The sequence below is a fragment of the Triticum aestivum genome, chromosome 7A (assembly GCF_018294505.1).
Source record: "Triticum aestivum cultivar Chinese Spring chromosome 7A, IWGSC CS RefSeq v2.1, whole genome shotgun sequence".
In the NCBI taxonomy this organism is placed as follows: domain Eukaryota; kingdom Viridiplantae; phylum Streptophyta; class Magnoliopsida; order Poales; family Poaceae; genus Triticum; species Triticum aestivum.
The window spans coordinates 30,590,046-30,603,013 of record NC_057812.1 but is presented as its reverse complement, the minus strand read 5'-3'; the positions used below and the strand labels follow the sequence as shown (position 1 = coordinate 30,603,013).

Below are 12,968 nucleotides of genomic sequence, written 5' to 3'. Positions count from 1 at the left end.
CTTTGATCTTTGCTTCTTCATCTTTGCCTGCAACCTTTTCTTCGGTGCACCTCGGCCTTGCACATGCATTGGGTCCAGAACCTTTTCCAAATCTCCATAATCAATTTCCGTCGTCTGTGGCAGCACCGGACCAAACCTAATGCATTCCTCCTGACCACGGCTTGATTCCTTGCTGCCATCTTGTCCATTCAGAACCATCTTCAGACGCTGATACTTCTCACTGGATTGACATGCCCGGAAACATGCCGCGTGACTCAAATTCCGCAACTCACGGTACCTCACAAGGCTTTCCGAATAGTCATACATCTCGCTCTTTCTGGTGGGAGGGAATGCAGACTTTGCACTCATCGTCCACCTCATGGGAACACAACACCCAGGCAGCAGTTCCACTTGACGTATTCCCAAGATGTAGAATATGTGAGAGCATGGTGTTCCCAAGCACTCCAGCTTACGACAAGAGCAACTGATCCTGTACAGAGAACCTTCCTTCAGCTCACAACGCACTTCGAACTTCTTCTCTCTTCTATCGATCTTAGCCACAACATATGTATTCAACTCCCATGCATCTAGTATCTCGCTGATAACATATTTGCTGACGGCATTTATGCTCCATCTGACCAACTCAAACATACAAGGAGTGAAAACTCGGGCAGCATGTTTCTCAAGACTTGAAGCATCCGCGTCTGTAAATGGAACGGACTGCAAGGCCACGATGTCTAGGATCGCCTCATTCAAGCGTCGTCCCGAAAGGCAACGCTCATAGTGCTCTAGCATATCAAACAATGTCATCTTACCCTCAAGATGTGTATGTAGCACGGAGTTTAGGCTCTCACTCCGCTGATTGCTGCTCAATCCTAAGAAACAGTGCCCCACCAGGTATGGAGCACACCACAACTTCCTCATCTGATACATCTGATGCAACCACGACTCCTCACTTGTCACTTCATTCCTTTGTAAGAACTCTATCCATTTTCTCTCATGCTCTTCAATACAAGACGAGTCATATATGAAAGATCTAAATTCTTCCCTAACCTCGTCATCATGCAGATGGCGTACGATGTTCTGTTGAATGTGCCATACACACAGCCTGTGGTATGAGTCAGGCCACACCACCCTGATCGCTCTCTGCATGGCAAGATCCCCATCAGTGATTACAGATATCGGATGCTTCTGCGCCATGGATTCAGAAAATATCCGCAACATCCACTCGTACGCCTCGTTAGTTTCATGAGAAATGATCCCGCATCCAAAGATAACTGTGCTGCGGTGGTGATTCAACCCGACAAACGGCACAAACGGCAAATTGTACTTATTGGTCCTGTATGTGCTATCAAAAACCACAACATCGCCGAAAGCCTCATAGTCAAGGCGAGATTGAGTATTGGACCAGAACAATCCCTTCAGATGCCCATCTTTATCAACCAAGTATTTGAAGAAATAATCTGGGTCTCTCTCTTGCCGCGCCATCATGTGACGGATCACCGTCTGAGCATCACCAGCAGCGACTGTTTCCTGCTTGTAGCGATGGCAGAAGTTATAGATGTCCCTCGTCGTGCATCCAACCTGGTCATATCCACCGTACTGCATGCACAACACATCCATGATTTTGTGTTTCTGGATTCCAACACTTCCCATCTCTATAATGTCCGCTTTCTGCTCGTCGCTGATTCTTCTGTGGGAACGCAAAAAGCAAGCAAGGTCTTGTGGGGCCAGAGGATGGTTGTGTTCATCAATGAAATCCTTCACAAACCACCGCCCTGTTTTGGCGACTCTTGCAATGACAAATTTCGCTTTACACCCCACACGAGTGATATTTCGTGGCTTCCTCTTCCTATCTTCTCTCTTCCTCTTCATGTGCTTCTCTTCATGGCAACCTTCACGACTACAGACAAATTTCCTCAGAATTATCTTCTCGTTCGCTTCATCCCACTCAACATAGCCTTTTCTCACACTAAAGCCTTTCTCAAGAGCATACTTGTTATAGAACTCAAAACCTTCATCCTCGCTATGAAACATCCTGCTGACAATGTTTACGTACACATCCAAACACTCAGCACTTATATCGGCCATCTATTCCTGCATATCACATACAAATTAACAACTGGTCTCAATCATGCACTGGAAGTAAAAGAATTTCCATGCTCACATATTCCCCTGAAGGTAAGAGCTTCAGAGTTTCAAAAATTCATCAAGGCTTATTTTGTTCAGCATATCTTCGGAAGTGAATTAATAATATGGTGTACAATGAAGCTAATTATTCTAGTCAACTGGCCACATAGTCTTTTTACCATCAGAATCAATGATAAGAGATATTCAGTGGGTTGGAACATGTTTATAATAAATTACCTTTAAAACAAGTTCAAAGTATCCAATATCAAAATCCATTTTAGTCAGAGTAAAAGGCTTGACAACTTCCTCACCAGTACCATCCTTCCCTCTGCAACCGGTTAACAAAATACAAAAAACGGAATCAGAATATTCGACTCGCTCCATGTACCAAAAAGAATGACCATAACTCAACATCATAACTGTACACCAGGATATGAACAGTACAAATGGTCAGACCTGCATCTTATATATTGGCCAATTGCAAGGCCCAACACAGAAGTATGTCTAGGGAAACAAATTTGAACTTGGCCACATTATGACTGATCTGTCTCTTCTGCACAAGATCATAGCGCATCCATTCATTTTTATAGTATACACAAACTTCAAAAGCAGTAACCTTGAATGCAGCAAATAATTTTGTATCCACGAACTGATTAATTAAGCTGGCATGCTCGCTAGCTCACCTAATTTAGGCTGCTTTTTTCATGGTGGGGCTAGTTAGTACTGATTCTTTAGACTATATATCTCTTGCGATTTTTCACAACAAACTGATTGTGTGTTTTGTACTCTTCATGTACTATTGGTTAATTAAGGTAGGTCATTTGGATCCTATGATGTCATATGAAGTTTGACAGCAAACTGAATAACACTGCAACTGTTATGTGATCACTTCAGTTTGTTTTCTTCTGCCTCTAAACTCTCTAGCTAGCTACTTATTGACATTTTTGCCATGGACAGGAGTTGATGTTGAGGCCATGGTGGATCAGAATGTTTGGAGTGTTGATCGTCTTAGAGACCAGAACCATTTAGCACCTGGTAAGGGTCCTCTGGATCTCTTCCTTTTTCGTATATGTATGTATATATGCCTCACAATATTCTCACACACCTCTGTTTCACAAAACAGGCTCTACTCCTAGCACCGAGGATATTCGAGAGGTGAACGCGGCTGTGAAAGGCTTGCGGAAGGAGTAACTTGTGTTGTGGGCGGTTGCAATAATTCATATACTACTACCAAGTCCGCTGTGACCTTGTCAAGCTACCGTCTCGCTAGCTACCTGAGAACTACAGTTTTATCAGAACAGGCGCATGTACATTTATGCAGATGTCAACTAGATAGATAGAACAACACGAAATACCACTGCTCTCGAGTCTCCAGAATTCTTGCAAGACCTGTGGATAGTGCTTGACCCCATCCCTCTTACTATTTGTTGCCGCTGGACGCAATTTAGACAAACAAATCAAAACATCTATACCAAACTGTCCCAAGGTTGTTGGCTTTTAATCAAAAAATTCCTCTGACAGTCGGTGGACTGTCTGACTAGCAACGCACGGGGTGGGGGCGGGGGAAGGGGAGGGAAAGGCACCTGTCCACAAAGTGCTCGCTGGTGTTGCTGGGCGTCGCCGGCTGCTTCACGGAGGGAGGCGCTGCAGTCGGCGGTGGGGTAGGGGAGACTTCATCGGGCTCAGCGCGCCGCAGCGGACGAACAACAGTTCCTGGCGTTGTGCAAGGGCGGCGGAACGCTGGTGCTTGATTGGATCGGGGCCGCCGTCGGATCTCTTGATCGGAACGGCGAAAAGGGCGGCGGTGGCGGCTATGCGAGCAGAAACGTGCGGGGGCGCGGGAGGTGGGGTGGGTGCGGACGAGGTAATTTTCTTTGACCATTCTACCCTTTTGACCAAAAATTAAATTTTTAACTGATTTGTCAGATCCGACGGTCAAGAAAAATCAGTGGTGGAGTTACTCGAAAGTACAACTTGTAACCCGCCAATCACCCTAAAAGAGCTCTTTGCAGCGGAAGCAACCATGAACGTGTGAAGTAGAATGGAGGAGCCCATGAGCAATGTGATCAAGTAGCATTACCAGGAAATAGAAACAACATGAAGAAAATCACGATGCCTTCCATTTTTGCATGAAAAATACTATAACACTTTGATTTTGGTTGCGAGGCTTCTAGTGTCTAGCATTATTAATGGAACATTTTTTTCTGTTTTGTAAAGTACAAAGCTTGCACCGATGTATTCCATAGAAGAATTAGTTCGTTATATGACCAGACACCACATCAAGTAAAAAAAACTTGTGGCACTAACAGCCATGCCTGACGACTCTCGTCTGGTCCTCCCGTTCTCCAATATGCACGCATTTAACGTCCTTGCTCCATGGACCACTTCTGCATATACATGTTTTGACCCAAGAATCTACGTTCAATTATACATTTAATAAAGTTACAAATAATGCAAATAGAAAGAACAAAGGTCAATTGTTATACGTATGACTTTTGCATCTTGCCATCGTGAAAAAGAATGGAATCGGCAAAAACTGTTGACGGTAGTAACAAAAACGCACACAGTTGCAGCAAAAAAACATCATCTCTCGCTGTCGCCACTGCCTCGTGAAGAATGGATGTAGCAAAAGAAATCTTCAGTAGTAGCAAAAGACGACGATTGTTGCAACAAAACGTCGTCGCGGGGTCGCAGCTACCATGAATGATTGCAGCAAAAAAAGTTGCCGGTAGTAGCTTCATTCATCGAAGTATTGCAACATTCTTATTCGCTTGTTCCCAGCAGAACGTCGCGGCCGTTGACCTCTCTTTCTAGCAAAATCTATAGACGATACTAGCAAATGGCGTTACAGGTTCCAGCAAAACAAAATGCCAGTAGCAACACGCGGCCCGCAGCGGTTGCAGCTTGTAAACGAAAAAATCGTGGTCCCCTCCCTGAACAAAAGCTCGCGGCCATGGCCGTGGATGCAGCACGCAAACATGCGAGTTCCAGCGACGAGAGAGACAGTTGCATCATTTGTGGACTAGTGGTAAAAAAGCTCGCTGGGCATGCCCACGGGGGTTGCGGTGATGGAGGAGGAGTAGGCCATGACGACGAGCATCGGGAGAGGGGAGGATGAGCGTGGCCATGGCGGCACACATGAGGAGGGGGAGAGGAGTCCGCGACAGGAAGAAGAAGAAACGAAGCGGAAAAGCTGTATGTGTGGGCCCGCGAGAACGTGTGGCACGCTGGCGTTGGTGGGTGTGTGTGGCTCCACTACTAAGGAAAAGGCTAGCAGTAGCGCCGGTTTTAGGTATATCAGTAGCGCTGCGTGGCGCGCTACGGATTCAGCGCTACAGCTAAAGTTTATCAGTAGCGTGTGCTTGCCCGCTCTACTACTATACGTGCTTAGCCATAGCGCTTTTGGTGCACAACGCTACTGGTAGTTACTAGCAGTGTGCCTCCCTACCCGGGCTACTACTATTGTTGGGTATTTATTTTTTGTTTTATTTTGTATTCATGCGTCATTATAAGAGTTTTCATACAGTAGCAATTTAGAGATTGTTTTTACATCAGAATGAGTTACTACATCATTGGGTGAAAGAACTGTGTATTAGTTTCAAGTGCTTGGATCCAAAGTGACCGTGTATACAAGTTCTTTCACCCAATGACATAATATCTCATCATCATTATCATATCATTAACAACTTATCATCATAATACATCATTGTCATATAACACCTCCTCATGATCATCATTTTTATCAATGAGACATCATATAGCAAGTTGGTCAGTAGTCATAATCACAACTCCTCATCATCATCAACTCTAACACGTTGTACCACATAATAACACATTGTACCTAGGACCTACTTCTCTCTCATAGGACCTACTAGGTTCTCTTTGGTAAAATAGCACAAAACAAGATAGACCCTGATTCTTCATTATGGAGAATGGAGATTATCCTGTCTCCAATTCTTACCCTTCGCCTAATGTTGCTTCCAAGTAGCTCCCTATGAGTGAAAATACATTTTTCCAATCTTTAATTGTCATGTCTTCATTGGTTTTAGAAATCCGATATGAACAGGAGTGATTCGTAGGATCACCTGGCTGTATATTCAAAACATCAAGGCGGCCTTTCTGAAACATCAGATGAGGCACACACTCCTGCGGGATTATCTGTTGAAAAAATAGTAATAACTTCGTAGTTAGCAGTGTAGTTCAGTTTTAGAAGAATTTATGCAAAAGATGCACAAATGTTGTAATAATAAAAATCTTACCATGACATCTCCATAGATGTTAGCATAGTTCAACACGTGCACTAGTGGCACATATTGACCATAATGTGGAGGAGTTTGAAAATAGATATTGTAGTTCTCAAGATCAGTACAAAATATGACCAGATGATTTTTCTCCTAATAAGTTAACTCAGAGCCATCGGTGTAGTAGGTTCTGTCTACCATCTTCCGCACATTCTTTGAAGAATGAAAATAAGCTGTCAATAGAAATAAGCTGTCAACTATTTTGAAATAAATAATATAAATTACTTAATAACTATGTTTGAGAAACTCACAGTGCGGGAGAATTGGAAGCGTATCAACAAGGACCCAAATGTCCAAATTGTCTTACTCGATGTCAGGATCACCAAGATCCATGGTGACAAGCATACCCTCTTGAAAATCATACATCTTACAAAGTGCTTCCCAATCCGGGCAGCCAAAATGGAATATGCTCTCAAAATTATATAGATTTACCTCGAAATTCATATCATGATAGGTCCTTAGGTGAATTTTCTTTGTTTCCATACTCTCATGATCTTCAAAATCCATCCTCTCCAAGACATAGCGTCTTGCATGACATGAGATAAGCTAGTCGAATTGAAAAAGACGAAAGTTACACGTTGAAGTAGTAGAACTCGAGCTTAATTACGAAAAAAACACTTTGCGTCGTAGAATACCATTTCAACATCGAAGGCCTCCTGGAGCCTAATGCTGAAGCGTCGACCTTCTACCAAGTGAGGCCTGTCGCAGAAACCCCGACTATCGCCGCACCAGGAGCACTCTGCGAGACTTTGGTCTGACGACATTTCCTATGTTCATAATTCAAATATTAAACTTCTAAAATTCAATATATGTACTACAAAAACTAAATTAGATCATTATTATTCAGCACGGGTTGACTATCGGTCCGTCAAGTCTTTTTTTTAAACTCTCAGCTTACGTGGTGTATATATTCGATCGTTGTTGATGGTCGCTCCTCCCTTCGTCCCCGAGTGCATTAAACCAATATATGATGCAGACTTTCTCCCTCACTCATTTTTTGATTGTCATGTATGGAGCCTCGATAGACTTAAAGTCAACACGAAATGTCGTTTAATTATCTTTCTAGAAAATCCAGTTCACTCGATATTTTCTACATATTCTAGCACAAGTCATGCCAAAATTCACGGAAAAATCTGGCATGACCTTTGCTAAAAAAGGACGTATCGAGCGCCTGAAATTTGCCGGAACGGAAATTAATAAACACTCCGGCAAAACATAGGGCACTAGTGTTACCTGTAAACATGGCCACTTGGGCAAGCACATGTCCTATTTTCATTCAAACTTGATGGTCATTGCATTCAAACCTAATGGTCATTGCATTCAAACTTGATGATCATTGCATTTCAATGGTTAAAAATATGAACAAAAACATTTCAAAATATCTTATAGGACTCATATTGACATGGAGATTTGGCTAGTCTCACCTCGTGGTCGGAGGGGGCCTGTGACGGGGATGACGGCACTCAATAAGAAAAACTAAATCATAAAATAAATTAGTATTCGAATTAGCATGCATTCAATAAGCAAAACTAAATCATCTCTTGCATCCGTACATCGTCGAATATTATCACTAATACATCTCGAATAGTCTCATACATATAACCTCACTAATACAGGTAAAACCCTAGCGAACGACGGGTATCGGCCCGGGCGGTGGACACCCAAAGAGAAGGAACCATCACAGGATCATAGGTCCATTGAGATCCCTGAAGAACCTGCCAGGTATTGGAGAACCTGCCCTCCAACGCAACCATGTAGCGACGGACGTACTCGTCCTCCTCGCTGACAAGGTGACGTACCACCTCCACAGGGTCCTCAAGCCTCCACACCGTCACTGGCCCACGCGACCGCCACCAAAGAAGGCTCAGGTCAACGGCGGACTGGCTCCTCACCAAGCTGCGCCTCCTGGAAGGTAGCACATCCCAGGACCAGCCCGGCGGAGCCCAGTCCCGGACATGGCCCCTCTAATCAGGCAGACCTTCTCCGCCGAGTCGAGGACGAGGATGCGGGATAGGCATCGTCGACGTCGATGCGGGAATAACTGTTTTAACTAAAAAAGTAAACTAGTTCTATTAATTTTCGTACTAAAAATAAAATAGTTGTATTAATTCAACTAGTTCAGTTAAGCACTTACTATCAATAAAAATAAACCAGTTTTTTACTAAAAATAAACTAGTTCAACTGGTTCTATTAATTTTCTTACTAAAAATAAACTCGTTTTAATAATTCAACTAGTTCTTACTAAAAATAAACTAGTTCAACTAGTTCTATTAATTTTCTTACTAATTCTATTATACACTTACTAAAAAAGTAAAAAAACTAGTTAGATGAACTCTAAAATTTAACCCTAATTAATTTAATGAACTCTAAAATTTAGCCCTAACGCATTGGATGAACACTAAAACTAATTCTATTTAACAACTACTGCCCTAATTAGCATCTAATTTGATGAACCCTAACTAATTAGATGAACTCTAAAATTTAACCCTAAGAACCATAGCTAGGCAAAGGTAGGGGAGGAGGAGGAGGAGGGCATGCTCACCTAGGGCGCTGGCGGAGTTAGGGAGATGGGCAGGCGGCGTGGAGGTCGGGGACGGGGTCGGAATCGGGGCGGCGGGCGCACGTCGGAGGGCGGCGATGTAGGGGGGCGTCGAGGCCGGGGTCGGGGACGGCGTCGACGGCGTGTGGAGGGCGACGGGAGAGCGTGCGGCGGCCAGGCGACGACGGCGGCGACAGCAGATGCGCGCGTGTTGGATTTGGGGGAAGTGGTCGTGGGGAAGAACCGCACGTGGTTAAATCAAAAGTAGCAGTAGCGCGTTCGAGATAAAGCGCTACTGCTACATTAGCTATAGCTAAGTTAGCTGTAGTGCCGGATAGAAACAAGCGCTACTGCTAACTTAGCTATAGCGCCTGTCCAGAAAGCCCGCTGCTGCTACACATTTCTTCTTTATTTTTCTTTTTCATTTATTTTCATTCATATTTTCCTTTTTTCCTTCTCCTTTTTCTATTTCTTTCATTTTCATTTGCTTTTCTATATGTTTTTTATTTTATTTTCCTTTCCTTAGCAGTAGTGCTTCCTGTGTAAAACACGTTACTACAACAATCTTAGCACTAGCGCGCTTTCCTTAGGCATGCTACAACAATCTAACAGCTTGGATCGCAACTAAGCCCAAGTTGACCCGTCGTCCTCTCTAGTGTTGAATCCTCAGTCGCTCAGCGCCAGCGCACCCCGTCATCCTTCTCGTGCAGCTGTGCTGGCCACATAGCATCACCGCTCTGCCAAAGCCCCCTCCGATGGTCTCCCCCGCAACCCCTGGTGACTACTATAACCACCCCTGCCGGCGAGATCTGGGTCACAGCACCACACACGTGTGGCATTGCATCATCCGTTGGCAGCGAGATCCGGGTCGCAGCAGCACATGTGTTGCATTGCGTTGCAGCTCCGCAAGCGGCAAGATCCGGGTCAAAGTAGCACGCCCGTTGCATTGCAGCTTCGCCCGGCGTGTTGAGTAACCTGATTGTATTAGGAACCATAGGTTAGACTACGAAATATTCTGGCTTGCCTTGTACTCCAAGTAGATCATGTATTCCTATATATATGCCCACGAGGCTCAAGCAATACATCAAACTATTCCACCAATCTTCCTCTCTTCCTTTTAACATGATATCTATCGCAAGTCGATCCTAAATCCTAGCCACCGCCGCTTCCGCACCAGCGCGCCGCCCCCAGCGGGGTCGGCCTCCATGACCGCCGCCGGGGGCCGCGCCGACCGTACCTAGGGCTCGTCCGCCGGTCGTGTTGACTGGCTGCCCTAGAGAGTCTTTTCCCCGAGTCTTGTTCCGGGGTTTTCTCTCTCCCGCCGGTCATCTTGATCGCGCGGTTTCTTTTTGGTTTTCCGATCTATTCTTGATCGTTTTGCATCGCCCATCGCCACCATCGACCCCGAGCGCCTCTACTTCGACCCTGGCGCGACCAGCCGGCCTCTCCTCCGACCCAACGGCCACGCACGCAGAGGCGGCCTGTTAGGGCCAGCCGCCGTCCACACATCGGTCCGCCCGTCGCCCTGCGCCGGCCGTCACCCTGCGCCGGCCATCACCGTCCTGCTCCGACCGGAACACCTGCATCGCCCCGACCCGGCGGCCTCGCGCCTTGCGACGGCCAATCATAGCCGTCGCTCGCGCCCGGCCCGCCCATCAATCCACGTCACCCGCCTCCGATGCGTCTGCACGGCAGCCCGGCAGTCTACCTCGTCGGCCTCGTCCTCGGCTGCATTGTCGCTCGGATCTCTACCTACCTACCTAGCTACCCACGCGTGCACTTTGGTAGGGCCCGCGACCAGGGCCCGTCCAACGCCCACACCGCCACGCCGCTTCCCGCATCCAGAAGTGCTATATATACCACACCCAACACCAACGACCAACTCCATTCACCACATCAAGCAGCAAAGCTATAGCACTACTTAGCGCACCTCTGCTTCTGCTTCTTGCTCTCCGGCAGCAAAGCAAAGCGAGCTAGCTGCACTTCATTAAACCAACAAGCCTCACATCTCCTTTGCTCCGATCATAATCAAGGGTTAAGCATCCTAAAGACATGGACATCTTGGACGCTAACCCAATCTCCTTCTCCGCCTTCCCCGACGACAAGGCGGTGTTCGAGCCGCTCAACCCCGAAGATGTCCGTGCATACCTCCACAAGGCCGTCGACTTCATCTCTGACTACTACACCAACATCGAGTCTATGCCGGTTCTGCCCAACGTGAAGCCGGGATACCTGCAAGACGAGCTGAGCGCGTCCCCGCCGACCCACTCCGCATCATTCGATGTCACCATGAAGGAGCTCAGGACCTCCGTTGTCCCCGGCATGACACAATGGGCTAGCCCCAATTTCTTCGCCTTCTTTCCCTCCACCAACAGCGCCGCTGCCATCGCCGGCGACCTCATCGCCTCTGCCATGAACACTGTTGGATTCATGTGGCAGGCCTCGCCCGCGGCAACCGAGATGGAGCTTCTCGCTCTTGACTGGCTTGCGCAGCTTCTGCGCCTACCCACCACCTTCATGAACCGCACCAGTACTGGACGTGGCACTGGCGGTGGTGTCATCCTCGGCACAACCAGCGAGGCAATGCTTGTCACGCTAGTGGCCGCTCGTGATGCAGCGCTGCATCGGAGCGGCTCAGTCGGCGTGTCCCACCTACCACGCTTGGCTGTCTATGCTGCCGACCAGACCCACTCCACGTTCTTCAAGGCATGCCGCCTCGCAGGTTTCGACCCCGCCAACATCCGCTCAATCCCTACTGGGCCGGAAACTAATTACGGGCTCAACCCGTCCAAGATTCTCGAGGTAATGCAAGCTGATGCCGATGCCGGTCTCGTGCCCACATATGTCTGTGCCACGGTGGGCACCACATCTTCCAATGCCGTCGACCCAGTGGGCGCCATCGCCGACGTTGCCGCCATGTTCAATGCATGGGTCCATGTCGATGCTGCCTGCGCCGGCAGTGCGTGTATCTGCCCAGAGTTTCGCCACCATCTCGATGGCGTCGAGCACGTGGACTCCATTAGCATGAGCCCACACAAATGGCTTCTCACGTGCCTCGATTGCACCTGTTTGTACGTCCGTGATGCTCACCGACTTAGTGACTCATTGGAGACCAACCCGGAGTACCTCAAGAATGACGCTACCGAGTCCGGTGAGGTCACCGATCTGAAAGACATGCAGGTCGGCGTTGGTCGGCGCTTCCGCGGGCTCAAGCTTTGGATGGTCATGCGCACATATGGTACCGCAAAGCTCCAAGAGCACATCCGTAGTGATGTCGCCATGGCCAAGATGTTTGGAAGATTTCGTCCGCGCCGACAACAGGTTCGAGGTGGTTGTACTCAGGAACTTTGCTCTTGTGTGCTTTAGGATCAAGCCAACTGGAGCCATGACGGAAGAGGATGCCGATGAAGCCAACCGTGTGCTAATGGAGAATCTGAACAAGACTGGCAAAGCTTATCTTGCGCACACGGTGGTTGGAGACAAGTTCGTGCTCCGGTTCGCCGTTGGGTCGTCACTTCAGGAGGAGAGGCATGTGACGAGTGCATGGGACCTTATCAAGAAGACTACGAGCGGTATCATGGATTAAGTGGACGGACCTACTGACACAGAAAGTTCCAGGAGCTGCACAAATCCTTATATTTAGGGCATGGATATTCTTCTTTTCTTTCTTTTTGCTTCGATTCTGATTATTATTTATTTGGACATCTTGTTCTTATTCCGTTTTGTTATCTGTATCGACCGATGGGTATATCTGTAGCAGGCTGATACAAAAAAGATGATTATAGATTGTAAAAGGGCTTATATTGAATGAACAAGAGCCACTGGTTTTATTTGTTATACTGTACTCTGGTAGCGAGTGAGGAATGCATCCATGCCCGCGCATCTCGATCAATCAAGAAATACTTATGTTGCCCTCACTTGGTTTTTACGTTTCAAGATGCCAGACCGAAGCCATGCAATTCCATCTCCATACTCCAAATCGAGTAATCGACCATATACTTGCATGCTTGAATTAATGG

At 46.9% G+C, this 12,968-nt stretch overlaps 1 pseudogene; it reads left to right on the top strand.

Annotated features, from left to right (window-relative positions):
- Positions 1 to 10,849: 10,849 nt before the first annotated feature.
- Positions 10,850 to 12,759, top strand: LOC123154450 (tryptophan decarboxylase 1-like; annotated as a pseudogene).
- The last annotated feature ends 209 nt before the right edge of the window (positions 12,760 to 12,968 follow it).